This window comes from Choloepus didactylus, chromosome 7 (genome assembly GCF_015220235.1).
Source record: "Choloepus didactylus isolate mChoDid1 chromosome 7, mChoDid1.pri, whole genome shotgun sequence".
Classification (NCBI taxonomy): domain Eukaryota; kingdom Metazoa; phylum Chordata; class Mammalia; order Pilosa; family Megalonychidae; genus Choloepus; species Choloepus didactylus.
The window spans coordinates 10,444,190-10,460,304 of NC_051313.1; positions in this window are offsets into that span (position 1 = coordinate 10,444,190).

The window sequence follows — 16,115 nt, forward strand, 5'->3', positions numbered from 1 at the left end:
GATTGAGGAAAAGGAATGCTGCACAATACAGCTCAGATGCCATCTAGTTCCCATCAATCTCTTTCTCACTCCTTAGACCAGGTCTAGAAATTCTAGAACAACTATACGTCAGAGAAGCACAAATAAATGATAGATTCAGAGCAGTTTATATTATGAAATCATTGTTCATATCACCCTTCAATCTAAATAAATATTATCTACTCTCATCCAATTATCCAGAAAACCCCGACATCAGTGAATATTAGAATAGCAGTGTCTTGCTGGAAGTTTCAGAGTATGAGGTTAAATAGGACACAGCAGATATCTCCTTTCTTACTGCATTCAAGGTCTCAGATATGCCTAAATCTAAATGTTGCATTATTTTGCTTTTTCAACAGGTAGAACAAGTAAAAGTGGGATGACAGGGGGTGAGAGGGAAGGGGATGTCATCATGCCCCCAGCACCCCACTCAGGGTACAGCAGCAGCTCAAAGCTGTGGTGAGCAAACAGATGTATGGAAAAGTGTGAGCAATGACATTGAAGCCTGAAAGTGTATATATACACTGCTTAGTTGGGAGAGGGCTAAGAATAACTCTAACAATGCTCTAATATGTACTAGATCTAATATGTAATATTGTAGAATGTAAGCTCCATGGAGACAGGGGTTTTTATCCATTCTTTTCACTGATATGGTCCCAGCATCTAGCATACAGTAGTTGCTCAATAAATATTTGTTGATGGGACATGTGAATAAATGAATCTTTAAAAGTGGGTGCTCAGAAATAGTCCCACGCAATTATAGTCAACTGATCTATGAAAAGGGTGCTAAGGTAAGTCAATGGAGAAAGGATCATATTTTCAACAAATGGTGCCTGGACAACTGGACATCCATATGCAAAAAAAAAAAAAGTTTTAAAAAGTCTGGACACAGACCTTATACCTCTCATAAAAATTAACTCAAAAGGGATCACAGGCCTAAATGTAAGACATGAAACTATAAAACTTCTAGAAGAAAACAGGAGAACATCTAGGCAGCCTTGGGTTTGGCAATGAGTTTTAGGCACCACACCAAATGCACAAACCAGAAAGTGGCTCTTGGCTGGGAAGGGCTGGTGCTAAGTCTCAGAGGTGTACATTCATTTGCACGGTGAAGAGAAGGTGGGGCAGCAACAGCTGGAGCCCAGAGGAGACTGGGGAGGGGAGGGTGCAGATGAGGCCAGATCACAGAGCCTACCGGCCACTGCAAGGAGTCTGGGTGACCAATGAAACAAGGAGCCAATAGAGAGTTTTAAGCAGGAGACAGATTTGAATTGAGGGTGTCAATGAATGTCCACTCAATCTGAATCTGGATGACTGTGTGACAGAGGATAGTGGGCACCTTCCACTTTAAAAGAGAACGCAGGACAAAAATAGGTTGTTTTGTTTATGTTGCAGGTGGGAGCTGAGTTGCTTTTATTTATTATTTTTGCATTTGTTCCTGTTTTGCGGAGAGTTTCAGGTAAAGCATCATATTAGTCTGAGGGCCACCACCTTTGAGATTGTTGCATTGTTGTCATGTGGAGATGTCAAGGAGCCGGGGTGGGGGGGAGTATGAGTCTAGGAATCAGGGGAACAGACAGCAAACTAATGCTTCTCTTAAATTAGAATCAGAGTGTGCAGTAGCTAGGAAGTGTACAGACAACACAGGAGGAAAGCCAAGGGGAAGCCAGAATCATGGGGGCTGCAGGCATTTGAAGAGAGGCCACCAATGCCGAGATTTAGGAGGAAATTATAAAGGTACTTTTGGCCCCACACCCCCATAGCCTGTAGCAAAGGGCTAGAGATCCCAAAGCCAGGAACTGCCAGAGCTATTGCAACTAAAATGCAGATTTGAGGTCAGAGGAACAATTGCAAAGAATCCAGCGGCAGGATATTGTATTCTGTGTTGGCAAAACCAGCTCCCATGGAAGAGGCTGGTTGATGTCGCAAACAGAACAATGGTCAATAGGAAAGTGGGTTCCAGAAAATTTATCTCACAAATGTAATTGGGCAAAATGAACAGAAATATAACTATAGGATGTTCATCACTGCATTTATACAGTACCAGATATTTGTAAGTACATGACCAATGACAAAAGATTAATTGAATTAGTTCTATGACATCCATACTATGCAACAGTATACAGCCATTTGAATAACGTAGATGTATGTGAATTGGCAAGGAACATGTTTATGCTATATTGAGAAGAGAATGTCAAAAAGCAATGGGATGTATCATGTTTTTATAAATATCTGTGCACATTTTTGTAAATATATATTTATATATACATATAAATGCATATTTTTTTTCTTTCTGTGCATCTGATTTGCCGTTTTTCATCATGGATTATTGCTTGTGACTTTTTTGTCTTTTTATCCATTTTTTTCAGTGTAAATTCAGTGGCATTAATGACAGTCACAACGTTGGGCAACCATCACCACCATCCATTGCCAAATTGTTTTCATCCCCCAAACAGAAACTGTGCCCATTCAGCAATAACTCCCCATTCCCCCTCCCACAGCCCCTGGTAACCTGTAATCTACCTTCTGTCTCTATGAATTCACCTATTCTAGACATTTCATATCAAGTGGAATATACAATATTTGTCCTTTTGTGTCTGGCTTATTTCACTTAGCATAACGTTTCCAAGTTCATCATGTTGTTGCAGGGATCAGAACGTCAATCCTTTTCACGGCTGAATAATATTTCACTGTGTGCACAGACCCCACTGTGCTTATCCATCTGTTGATGGACACTTGGTGTTTCCACCTTTTGGCTATTGTGAATAATGTTCTATGAACATTGTGTCTATTAGAGTCTCTGCTTTCAATTCTTTTGAGTTTACACTTAGAAGTAGGATTGTCAGGTCATATAGTAGTTCTATGTTTGACTTTTTGAGGAACTGCCAACATTTTCCCCAGCGGTTGCACCATTTTACATTCCCACCAGCAACACGAGGTTTCTACCTTCTCCACATCCTTGCTAACATTTGTTATTGCATGTTTTTCTAATTACTCATGATGTTTTAAATGTATTTTAAAAAGAAAAGTGTAGGGAAAAAAGTGTGGAAATTCATGCATGAGCCCATTTATTCTTGTAATTATTAGCACCATCCTCAAGAGCAAAGGGGCCTCTATCCTACTGCATTTTTAAATGCCAAGGCATCAAATAAAATGTAACTAGGCTATCACAATAGCCAAAAGCTGGAAGCAACTCAAGTGTGCATCAACAGATGAATGGATAAATAAAATGTAGTAGATCCATTCATTGGAATACTATTCCACCATCAAAAGGCACGAAGTTCTGATACTTACTCCAATGTGGATGAACCTTGAAAACCATATGCCAAGACATAAGCCAAGCACCAAAGGACAAATATTGTATGATTCCACTTGTGCGAATACCTAGAGTAAGCAAATTCATAGAGACTGGAAGTAGATTACAGGTCACCAGGGAGTTGGGGTAAGGGAGTGTGCAGTTATTGCTTCACGGATACAGAATTTCTGTTTGGGGGTGTTCCGGTTTGCTAATGCTGCCATCACGCAAAATACCACAAATGGATTGGCTTTTATAAAGGGGGTTTATTTGGTTACAATGTTACAGTCTGAAGGCCATGAAAATGTCCAAATTAAGGCATCAACACGAGTACACCTTCACCAAAGGAAGGCCAATAGTGTCCAGAAAATCTCTGTTAGCTGGAAGGCATGTGGCTGGCATCTGCTGATCCCAGGTTGTGTTCCAGCTCCTCTCTCAGCTCCTGCGCATCCTTCAAAATGTTGCTCTTGGGGTGTTTTGTCCTCTCTTAGCTTCTCTAGCTCCTGTGCATCTAAGCATCTGGGTGCCTCTCTTAGCTTTGCCAGGAGACATTTTTTCTCCAAAATGTCCTTCTCAGATGCTCTGCAGTCCTTCCCTTTGTGAGCTCTTTTGTAGGACTCCAGTGATTAAATCAAAGGATTCCAACCTAATCATCACTAATATGTTTGCCTTCACAAGACTGCATTAAAGAATATGGCTTTTGGTGGGACATAATATATCCAAACTAGCATAGGAGGGGATGAAAAGTTTTGGTAATGGATGGAGATAATGGTGGCACAATATTGTAAATATAATTAATACCACTGAATTGTACATACATCAGTGGTCAAAATGGGAAATTTTATGTTATATATAAATATGTTATCACAATAAAGTTTTTTTAGAAATACTACAGAAGAAAATTAAAGAACCTTTAAAAAAAGTAATTAAGATAAAATGGTGAATTGAGATTTACATGAATGGTAGCTCCTCGGCAGTGTTAAAGAGGACGGGGACAGTCTATGAGGTCAGACAGGGACACTCAAAAGCGTGCTTGAAGTGAGGAAGTAAAGTCAGACGAGTGCAGCTGGAGAAGACTCGGGACACAAGCTGCAGCCCAGCTGCAATCAGGCAACAGCGGGGTCCAGCGACTGTAAGAAAAATCATGGCCCTTCAACTCAATCACAGAAAAAGCACTCATGCAGTCCTTGTGAATTTACACTGTAAATGTTTAAAAGAACCAAGGTAAACTCTCTCTTTATAAGGGGGGAGAATTTTCTGACTATTTCAATACTGTTAGATACAGAACATATGCTCGCTTATGGAAGCCATTTGGTTCGTACAGAATCTGAAGTACAAATAGTTGCTGGTATAAACCAATGTTCTGACCTTCTGTAAGTCTGCTTTGAGATACCATTTGAGGCCAGGCGATAGGCATGTTTAAAAAAACAATTAACATTTCAAACTAGACAAGGATTTTGACAACTACTTATCTAACGCGGGTGGTTGGTAAACATAAGTATCTCTGTGTCATATCTGTATTTCCATTAGGCAGTGCCCCACAATTAAGTCTGGGATGCTCAGTGAAATTGCAGAAAAGTGCAGAATTTATCTCAGAATGTGCAGACACAGCCTGTCTCTGGCAGACAGGACTCTCAGGTTTAGGTGCAACCATTGGTCAATTCTGAGCTCCTGCTCACGGCCTGCATCTGTGGCAAATGGGTGCCCCTCGCCATCTCGCGTTCCCCTAGGCTCTCGGCCATGAACTCTGAAAAAGCTCCGAGATCTAGGGCTGCCCTTGAAGGGCATGGGAAGGACCCGGGTGTCCCACACAGTCAGGCTAAACATCACCTCCAGGGAGGTGGGGATGTGTGGGGGAGGAGGGGATGGGGGCACCCCGCAATTACCATGGCAGATGGAGCCACAGAGGTCTGTTTTCAAAAATGGCCCCTTCTGCTCTCACAGCCTCTCTGTGATTGCTTCAGCACCTTCAGCTAAGGACAGGAGCCCCTCCTGGTTTCCTATAACAGGGAGATGGCATAAGCAGGGCCACCTTGAGGTCAGAAGTAGCTGTGGTCATTTGCCTCCTTTACCCCTCAGTGTGGTCTCCTAGGAGGGGGTTGTAACAAAGAACCACAAACTGGGTGGCTTGAAATGTATTGTCTTAGAGGCTGGAAGTCTGAAATCAAGGTGTCGCCAGGCCGTGCTCCCTCTGAAACCTGAAGGGGAGGACTCCCCCGCGCCTCTTCCAGCTTCTAGTGGTGGCAGCCTTGGCTTTCCTTGGCTTGTAGGTGCATCACTCCCACCTTGGCTCCGTCTTCTCATGGCCTTCTCCTCTCTGTCCGTCCTCTTCTTACAAGGTCACCAGTCATTGGATTAGGGCCCCCTGACTATATTTTGGCCTCATTTTTTAAAAGTCAGTTTTATTGAGATATATTGACATACCATACAGTTGTCCATGGTGTACAATCAACTGTTCACAGTACCATCACATAGTTGTGCATTCATCACCCCAATCAATTTTTGAACATTTTCCTTACACCAGAAAGATTAAGAATAAGAATAAAAAATAAAAGTAAAAAAGAACACTCAAATCATTCCATCCCCTATTTTTCATTTAGTTTTTATCCCCATTTTTCTACTCATCCATCCATACACTGGATAAAGGGAGTATGATCCACAAGGTTTTCACGATCACACTGTCACCCCTTGTAAGCTATATAGTTACACAATCGTCTTCAAGAATCAAGGCTACTGGATCGCAGTTCTACAGTTTCAGGTATTTCCTTCTAGCCATTCCAATACACTAAACCCTAAAAAGGGATATCTATACAGTACATAAGAATGCTCTCCAGAGTGACCTCTCAAGTCCATTTGAAATCTCTCAGCCACTGAAACTATTTTGTTTCATTTCTCTTCCCTTTTGGTCAAGAAGATTTTCTCAATCTCACAGTGCCGGGTCTAGGCTCATCCCCAGGAATCATGTCCCACATTGTCAGGGAGATTTACCCCCCTGGGAGTCAGGTCCCATGTAGGGGGAAGGGCAGTGAATTCACTTGCCAAGTTGGCTTGGGTGAGTGGGGGAATTTGGCTTCATTTTAACTTAACTAATTCCATGTGCAGTGACTCTATTTCCAAATAAGGTCACATGCTGAGATCCTGGGGGTGAGACCTCAACACATCTATTTTGGAGGCCACAGTTCAACCCTTAACACCACCCCAGCTCCAGGCCACTGCTGCTCCCAGGGTCGGCTTTGAGCTGACCACATCCTCCCACATATGCCATGGCCCCTGGGCAGGGATGGCCTGTCCAGAGGGTGGTGACGGGTGCCCCGTCCCTCCACCCTGGGTGCTGGGCTGCACGCCCCTTCCCTGGCTGCTGCCCTCCCAGCCGGGTGCTGCCCGTGTCATCTGCCCACGGAGGAGAGGCCTCAGGGTCAGCTCCCTGGGCAATCAGCCAATGACACTTGCTAAACAACCTGCAGGTTTGCAGAAAATCACAGCTGCTTGAGGAGGATTCCAAAGAAATAAAAAACATGACCTCTCCAGGCAAGGAACGTGAACTTGGACCCGGAAGGCCCCAGCGCCTGCTTCATTTTGTGTTCCAGCCCTCCTACCCTGGCAGCACTGACTACAAAATGACAAAACCTGTTCTTGGAACTCATAAATTTATTTGGCAATCTGATATAATAAATTATGTTTCATACACAAGGGTATACATTCTTGGGAGCTTTTTTGGAGCTGATTTTCCTTGTATGATTTGATTTCTGTTTTGTTTTTGTTCCTAATTCAAAGGCCACTGAGGTTTTACAGCTGATTTTTTTTTTCATACCTATCACCCATGACTCATGGCTCTTTGATAAAGGATAAAACACTTCTATTTTTAAAGCTTAGCTTTAAAAACGAAACATTCAAACAAAAAGGGAACATGGTTTCAGTAGATCTCAGCCATTAAAATCATGAAAATAATTCTTTTCAGATAAGCTCAATAATGCATCGAGACGGCTTTCTCCCTCAACCCACCCTGCCTTAATTAAGAGCTTTTCCTTTAAGTGCATCTTGGTGTTTTAATTGTTCATAAGTTGCCTCCAATAAATGAGCTTCTTTTCCAAGTAGAAGCCCCTGAGGAAACTTCTAGGGGTCTGGAAGGCTTCAAGGGACATTTTGTGCCCTAAGATCCACCTAATGAGGCCTCTGTCTTTTTGCTCAGGGAACGACAGGCCTTTACCCTGTCCACATTGGGGTGCCCGCGGTCACCTCCTTCCAGCCCCACCTTGAGTCAAGGGGTGAAGTGGCGTCCGCCACCGCAGAAGCAGATGGAAGCCTGAGACGATGGAAAGGCCACTGTCTGGGCTTTAGAAGACAACAGGGACTTTTCCATTCTCTTAAGAAAAGAAAAATTCTGCTTGAAAGAGAAGTATCTCTGGAGTAGCTCCTATCAGCTCAAAGACAAAAAAACATCTAAAAATTTCCTCCGTCTTATCTTATTACCTAAAGGGAGATGACTGAAAAAGGTCAAGATGATTCTAATCGGATTCTATAAATCAACTAAGTAAATTATTATTAAGCATCCAGCGCATTTAGGCACGAGGGACATAAGGATAAATGATATGATCCTGGCCCTCAAGGACCTTACCGTAGCTTCTCTACGTACCGTTCATTTAGAATGAGGTGGTTTCTTCCCCAACAGAGAAAATCACTACTAAATGGATTTCACACTTCTCTGAACTTTGTCGAAGATTCTGGTGATTTCGGGTCATTTGAATGTCAGCTGGGATACAGCCCCCGGGGAGACTGACATCTTTAACTCGCTCTTCCCACCAACTAGAAATCTGAGACTCGTCCTAGTCTTGTCCTTCTCCCGCACCCTTCATACCCCATTCGCCATACTGAAACTCTACCTCCTTGGCTTTTAGACTCTCACCGCATCTCCGTTTCCTCTGGCACCAACCTAATTGGGGCCTTCATGACATCTCTTTTAGTTTCTTAAGCTGCTTAAGCAAATATAATGAAATGTGTTAGCTTAACCAATGGGGATTATTTGCTCATGGTTTTGAGGTTGGGAAAATGTCCAAATCAAGGCTTCCTCAAGGCGATGCTTTCTCCCAAAAGACTGTGGCATCCTGTGCTGGCAATCCTTGGCTCCTCTGTCACATGGCAAGGCACATGGTGGTGTCTCTTAGTCTCTTCCTTCTCTTCAGGGTTTTGTTGATTTTAGCTTCTTACTTCCCTCGGCTTTCTCTCCTCTGAATTTCATTCTCTTATAAAGGTCTCCAGTAATAGGATTAAGACCCATCCTGAGTGAGGTGGGCCACACCTTAGCTGAAGTAGCCTCATGAAAAGGTCCCATTTCCAATGGGTTCACACCCACAGGAATGGATAGGATATATGTTCTACTTTGCTAATGCTGCCGGAATGCAAAACACCAGAGATGGATTGGCTTTTATAAAAGGGGGTTTATTTGGTTACACAGTTACAGTCTTAGGGCCATAAAGTGTACAAGGTAACACATCAGCAATCGGGTACCTTCACTGGAGGATGGCCAATGGTGTCCGGAAAACCTCTGTTAGCTGGGAAGGCACATGGCTGGCATCTGCTCCAAGTTCTGGTTTCAAAATGGCTTTCTCCCAGGATGTTCCTCTCTAGGCTTCAGTTCCTCAAAAATGTCACTCTAAGTTGCTCTTGGGGCATTTTTGCTCTCACAGCTCCTCCAGAGCAAAAGTCTGCTTTCAACGGCTGTCCTCAAACTCTCTCTCATCTGCAGCATCTCTCTCAGATCCTGTGCATTCTTCAAAGTGTCCCTCTTGGCTGTAGCTCCTCTTCAAAATGTCACTCACAGCTGCACTGAGTTTGCTCTGCCCATCAGCTCATTTATATGGCCCCACTGATCAAGGCCCACCCAATGGGCGGGTCAACACTCCATGGAAATTATCCAATCAGAGTCATCACCCAAAGCTGGGTGGGGCGCATTCCAAAGAAACACTCAAAGAAATCTAATCAACACTGATAACATCTGCCCACACAAGATTGCATCAAAGATAATGGTGTTTGGGGGACACAATATATTCAAACTGGCACAATGTAAGAACATGTTTTCCTGGGGTATATCCAACTTCAAACCTCCCCCAACATCTCACGTTGAAAACTTGAAATGCACTTTTGCTTCAGTCTTGTCTAGCACTTAGCCATTCTCCACACTATATTGTTTTGTTTTTATTGATGTGAAATTCACATACTATTCGATTAACCTTGGTAAAGTGTACAGTTCCCTCGCATTTCAGTTTATTCCCAGTGTTGTGCAACCAACACCATGTTCTCTGGTTTAAAAACTTTTTCATCGCCCCACAACACTCCTTACACGTCCATGCTAGCTTATAAATGCCTTTTTTGTCAATTTGTATGCTAGATTATCAGTCCCAGATAACAGAGGGCTTTTTATCTCTCCATCCTGGGTGCCAAGCCCAGGGCTGGGCCAGTGGCAGGTCCTCAGTGCAGGCTTATTAAATGGGGCGTGTGTGGTGGCCGGACACACAGGAATACTTTGATTACAGTTCCTGCTCTTGAGTACCACTCCCCCTGAGGTCAAGAATGATTCCCTGTATTTTAATAGCACTCGGGTTTCCTCATAAATTCTTGGTTCTAATCTGCTGTGGGCTGGCAAACCAGATAAAGTTATTTAGACTGTGTGTACAGTAGGGGTGACGAGGCTGTGGCTGGGCCCTTCCTCTACAGTTAAAGCAAGTGGCCTTCAGTGCTGATTTTGTGCCTCTGCGAACTCCGTTCCATTGCCATGTTCCAGATTGTGGAAATTGTCAAGAAGTCTGACTTCTCAGTAACTCAGGTGTTATGATATTACATGTTTTTGGTAATCAAGTGATTTTAATTTGTACTTTTCTTTCAACAGAAATCTTTAAGATTTGCTTCTGGAAATGTCTATCAAGAGTCTTGATTTTGCTATATTTTTAATGATAAATATGAATCTTACCAAAAATGCATTCTTAAATTTTGTCTACTGGAAAATAATCGTTTCTAGTTTTATTTGTATTTTTGCTGTTTAACTTTTCAAACATAGCTTAATGTTAAATGACACAGAATATCAAAAAAAAAACAGTTAAAATGAACTTAGAGTATCTGAAACTAAAAATGTATGGCCATTGCATTACTCTGTTGAAAACCTCCCCCAAATCCTATTCTTCATGGATTGTTGACGGAGAGCTGAGCCAGAGAGCCCTGAAATCCTTCTCGGCCTTTCCAAACTGTGGTTGGTTATATTTACTGATTGGCATGAAGATGGGCTGGGAATTGAAGCCAGGATACTCTCCAGCGAGACGCTGCAGTCAGCTCGGCTGGGAGAACAAGCCCGGCGCACGTCCCCTCCTTTGAAGGTGCCTTCCTCCCAGGCCAAACCTGAGACCCAGACAGCCCTGTGATGGGAGCAGGTGCACGCTGGCCCAGAGCCCCTGGAATCCAGAGTTGGGCTCAGCCACGGGGTCAGTGGGCTGACAGGGAGCACTTGACCTGAAAGGTCATGTGGGGTCAGGATGGAATCAGGCATGTTGGACAAGATGCAAGCACCAAATAAGAACAACCGTGAGAGAGACAGGAAGCTGAGTGGAGCAGAGAGGTTCCACTTGAAGGCTCTCGGGGAGGCACAGGTGTCACCTCGATTCCAAGTGTGAGTGGCAGGGCCCAGTGCAAAACGAAAATGCAGAGCCTCTTATTCAAAAGCAAAGGGAAAATATCGTTAAAGGAACTAAAATATAAAGCCTCTTCCTTGAAAATATTTTGTTATTGATAAAATGTAATGGAGTACTAGTGGCACATGAGTAGCAATGAAAACTCACACATTAAAAACATAATACTTCTGGCATCATCATTTTATGATATACTAAGTAATACTTTATTGGTGTGTTGGTGATAACATTTTATTGGTGATATTCTGATTTAGCATAAGATTTTTCTGGCTCGCTCTTCTGCAAATTCATTTGTTAGGCCATCAAAATTTATACTTTCAGCAACTTCATTTTCAATCTATATAATTGAAAACAATATCAATCACTCCCGGAAAAGGCAAATCGCAAACAATTTTTGATGATTTTTAATTTTAAGGAGGATAGTTTTGCTGCCGCCTCGGTTACTGGAGCTATTATGAATATTTTACAGGCTATGACACATTGGAATAAATTTCTGATAAATTATTTTGAAATATGAATTTTAGTACATCTAGAACTGATTTTCTTGTGGAGCAATTTTTCTAAAAACATAACTCTTCATACAAATCAGTGTCATCTAAGTATGAATTTAATTTTAAGTGTAAATTTATACAATGGCATTTTAATATTTCCTGTGACGTTTGTGATAAAGGTCATACAAGAAGCTGAAAGTGATTTAATGACTTGTACGTGGTTCAAACACCTTTTTATGTATTCTATCAGTCATATCTTCAATTACAAGGCAAAATTAATTTTAAAAATTGTCCTCATTAATAATGGTTCATCCGATGTTTCCTATGAAAATAGTGTTCTTTTCTGTCAAATGCAAAAAATCTTTAAATTTAATTTCTATTTCTAAGTCTGTGAATATTTACTTTGCCATGTTGCGGCAGTTTCCGCAACCAAAGATTCTAAACTCTGAAGAATTCTAGTAACTCCCTGATAGTTTCATTGCAATATCCATGCGTACACTTTTATCTTGTAATAACTACTGACAACGTTTTACTGCTGGAGTGCCAGCATTTCCTGCCTGGGTGCCCACACCAAAGAATTAATATTTGTGCAGATACCCCAGGTGTTCTAGTTTGCTAATGCTGCTGGAATGCAAAACACCAGAAACGGATTGGCTTTTATAAAAGGGGGTTTATTTCATTACACAGTTACAGTCTTAAGGCCATAAAGTGTCCAAGGTAATGCACCAACAATCAGGTACCTTCACTGGAGGATGGCCAATGGTGTCCGGAAAACCCCTGTTAGCTGGGAAGGCACGTGCCTGGCGTCTGCTCCGGAGTTCTGGGTTCAAAATGGCTTTCTCCCAGGACATTCCTCTCTAGGCTTCAGCTTCTTTCCAAAATGTCACTCTCAGTTGCCCTTGGGGAGTTTGTCCTCTCTTAGCTTCTCCAGAGCAAAAGTCTGCTTTCAAAGGCCGTCTCCAAAATGTCTCTGTAAACTGCAGTTCCTCTCTCAGCTCCTGTGCATTCTTCAAAGTGTCCCTCTTGGCTGTAGCAAGCTCGCTTCTTCCATCTGAGCCTATATAGTGCTCCAGTAAAACTAATCAAGGCCCACATTGAATAGGCAGGGCCACATGTCCACGGAAACTATCCAATCAGAGTCATCACCCACGGTTGCGTGGGTCACATCTCCATAGAACCATTCAAAGAATTACAATCTAATCAACACTGATAAGTCTGCCCACACAAGATTACATCAAAAATAATGGCATTTTGGGGGACATAATATATTCAAACCAGCACACCAAGGATGGGTTCTGGGGACAGAGAAAGAGCAAGGCACCCTCCTCCCTCCACCACAGGCGCTGCCCCGGTGTGGTGCACCCCTCTCTCCTGAGGCTGGGGCTGTGCCTGCCGCCGTTGCTGCTTCTGCCCCAGCCATCACCACTGTCACCACCATTCAGGGCCCTGTACCCTGTTGTGTGCAGCTGGGCCAGCCGCTCACCCAATCCCAGTTCTGTGCGAGCTGTCACCCGGATATCTCTGCTCACGGGGCTGCTCCTTTGTCCCACTGGCCTTAACTTACACAGTCCAAGTTCAAAGAGACAGCTGAACAGGACTCCCACCCACGAACCAGCCCTGCTTCCATTCCTGATGGGCCAGATCCGGCACCGTCCCCCAGGAATCCCAGCTGTACTTGAATCTTGTTCTGGGCAGAGCACCAGATGGCCTATTAAGCTTTGGCAATAAAGCCCCTTTTGGGGTAGACACTTCCAGATGCACACTTATTAGCCATTCTCTCTTTGCCACCCTCCCAGAATTCCTTACACCTAAAAGTCATTATGTCATCCAGTTACGGCCTAAAAAATAAGCAGGAGTCTGCTAGAGATATCTAGGCAAATCTTTTCTTTCTTGAAAGGCACACGGCCCTCTCCTTTCTGTCCCTCTTCTTCCCACAGGGAAGGCAGACATGAGGCTGGAGACAGACAAGCCACGTTGTGACCAAGAAGCCACAGCAAGTAGATGAAGGCCATGGGGTCAGGACAGTACAGCAGAAAGAGTCGGGACTTGTTCACTGATAACATCAGGAAGCAGCTACACTGATCCCAGCCGCCCACCTCTGAGCTTCTTGTTATGTTAGAAATACTAACTCTTTTGGGGTTCGGGACTGACTCAGGTCCTTGCCACATGCTGCCAGATGCATCCTTAATCGAGATACTCCTTTATTAAGTTGGCAAGCTTAGGTTTTGTTTCCTCCAGGTTGCTGTTTGGTGGTCCACCCGGATCCTCTGGGAACTCTTTATAGCACAAGGACCCCTCAGTGTGATTTCACGCCTACTGGCCGGCCTTGAAGCTCTCAGGTGCAGAGCCTGTTGGCACTAGAAATACAGGTGCGTGGGAATTCACATGCCCAGGGGCTGTTCTTGTCCCGGATGGGGATGGTCCTACTACAGGATTGAGTCAGACTTTGCTTGTCCTGTCCCACTTCCCTGCTCCCCTACCAGTTTCTCCCTGGGAAATTTCCTAATAAACTACTTTCACGTGAATCCCCGTCTCCGGGTCCACCTCTAGGAAACCCAACCTAAGAGAATAGATAATACCAGGGACTTAAAAGTAATTTAAAAGCCAATCAGTTTTGATGTCTGCTGTAGAGTTGAGATTTCAATAAGAATAAAATCATCCTCCCTGACACCATGTCCCTATAATCTGCAAGATAAATGTCTGTGTCCCTTCATAGCCCAACTGATAGCAACCCAGAAATTTTTTGATAGTTCATATGTAATTTGATTGTCCAAATAAACATATGTTTATTAGTCCACAAACAAACAAAATCACCATGAGAAGACCATGTATGCAGAGGGTTACCACTAAATTGATACCAACCAGATGACCAAAACACACACAACACACACACAGAGTACAAAATATACATAAGTCCCAGTGATGATCAACAACTCACTGTTGCACCTTGAACACCTCTAGGGGAGCCATTCTCTGGCTCAGGGCTGCTGCTCCAGCTTGACGCTGACCACACCTAGTCTCCTCCTTACCTCCCATCGCAGTGTTTCATAATCTACAAGTTTCAGTCCTGAGGTCCTAATTATCCTGCTGATCTTCTCCGTTAGCCATTTAAGACACGCGTTACCCGGGAAGGGAAATTGACCAGCTTTGTTCACAGTGGGATCTTCTTTTATCTTGATGCCGTGTGTTAGTCTCCTTGATGTCAGCCTGCCTGGGGATTGTTTTGAGAGACCCAGATCAATACTTTCATCGAGAAATTGGCCCACGCTGGCTTGTCAGCTAAGGATGAAAAGCTGAAACCCTTCCCACCAGCTCACTTCCGAGGGCCAGCTCAGAGCAGCTGGCTGGTGTCCCTGCTGGGGTGCATGAAGACAAGCACAGCCAGCTGGGGGTATGCTGTGTAGGAAGCAGAAGATACTTCATGACAGACAAGCAACATGTGCCTTCAGGTTTTAAGGAAACACTTTTTGGAAAAATGGAAAATTTCTTCCTGTCTCTCTCAATAACACCTTCTCTTCCGACTCCTAATTTTCACCGAATCTTCGTCACTCTAGAGTTCAATAGAGTGGGCTTCAGAAAATGCACCAGTAAAAAGCTCCTTGGAGTTCCTAGACTCCTAGAGTCGGAAAGGAATCTTTGGAATCCTTTAATGTTGAGTAAAAACCCTTTTGTTTTTGAAGGTTGTCAGGGACCTCCTGGCTTTCCTGTTGTACTTTACCCAGCAAGATGGTGGACAGGGAGGTGTGTGGGCATACAGGGATGGCTTCTGGTTGCACAAATAAGAAACCTGCCCCAACCACTTTACAAAAAGGCGAGGAAGGGGGACAATGGAAAGCACCCCGTGGCGCTCTCAGAGTCCCAAGGCAGAGAGTGCAGCTGAGGCTGATGGGGAATGGAGAAGCCCTCAGGGAGCCACCTCTCGGGAACCACGGGGTTTCCTGCAGAGCTGCTTGCACATCTGCCATGTGGCTTGCACACCTGCAGCCCTGCACACCACAGCCCAGCTCTTTGCAATGGCCTCCCAGCTCGGGTGCCCCCCACTGACTGACTCAGTCTCCCAGATTCCAGGAGGGAACCTCCTGGGCCCCACTCGCCTGCAGACCAGCCTGGTCATTGCCAGTCTCCCTAGGGAACCCTCGGGTCATGTGTCCACCCCTAGTCAGTCAGCTGACGCTCGGGGTAGACAGGGTCACGTCTCCAGCTGCAGAAGATTCTACAAGGCAGGAAGCAATCGGTGCCCTAATAAAATGAAATGGTTTGTTATCCTGCAGAGAACCACCAAATTCAAGCAAAAATCTCTCAACTAGCTAGTTTATGGAATACGAGAATAGTCTAACATGTCATCATCTGTTACTGAATATACCTCATCTATAGGTTAAAAAATAAGGAAAATTATCAATAGATACCAATTAAGCATTTGACAAAATTCACCAACCATTCATAATTTTAAAATATAAAAACATTATCTAAACACCATTTAGAAGACAAATGGCAATCTAATTATAATATGTAATAGACAAGAGGCTAACATATTTAGCATAGAAAGAATTCTTTCAAGTTAGTAAATTTTAAAATATTAGCTCCTCAATAGAAAAAAAAAATGAGCAAAGAATTGAAGAGGCAATTCACACACAAAAA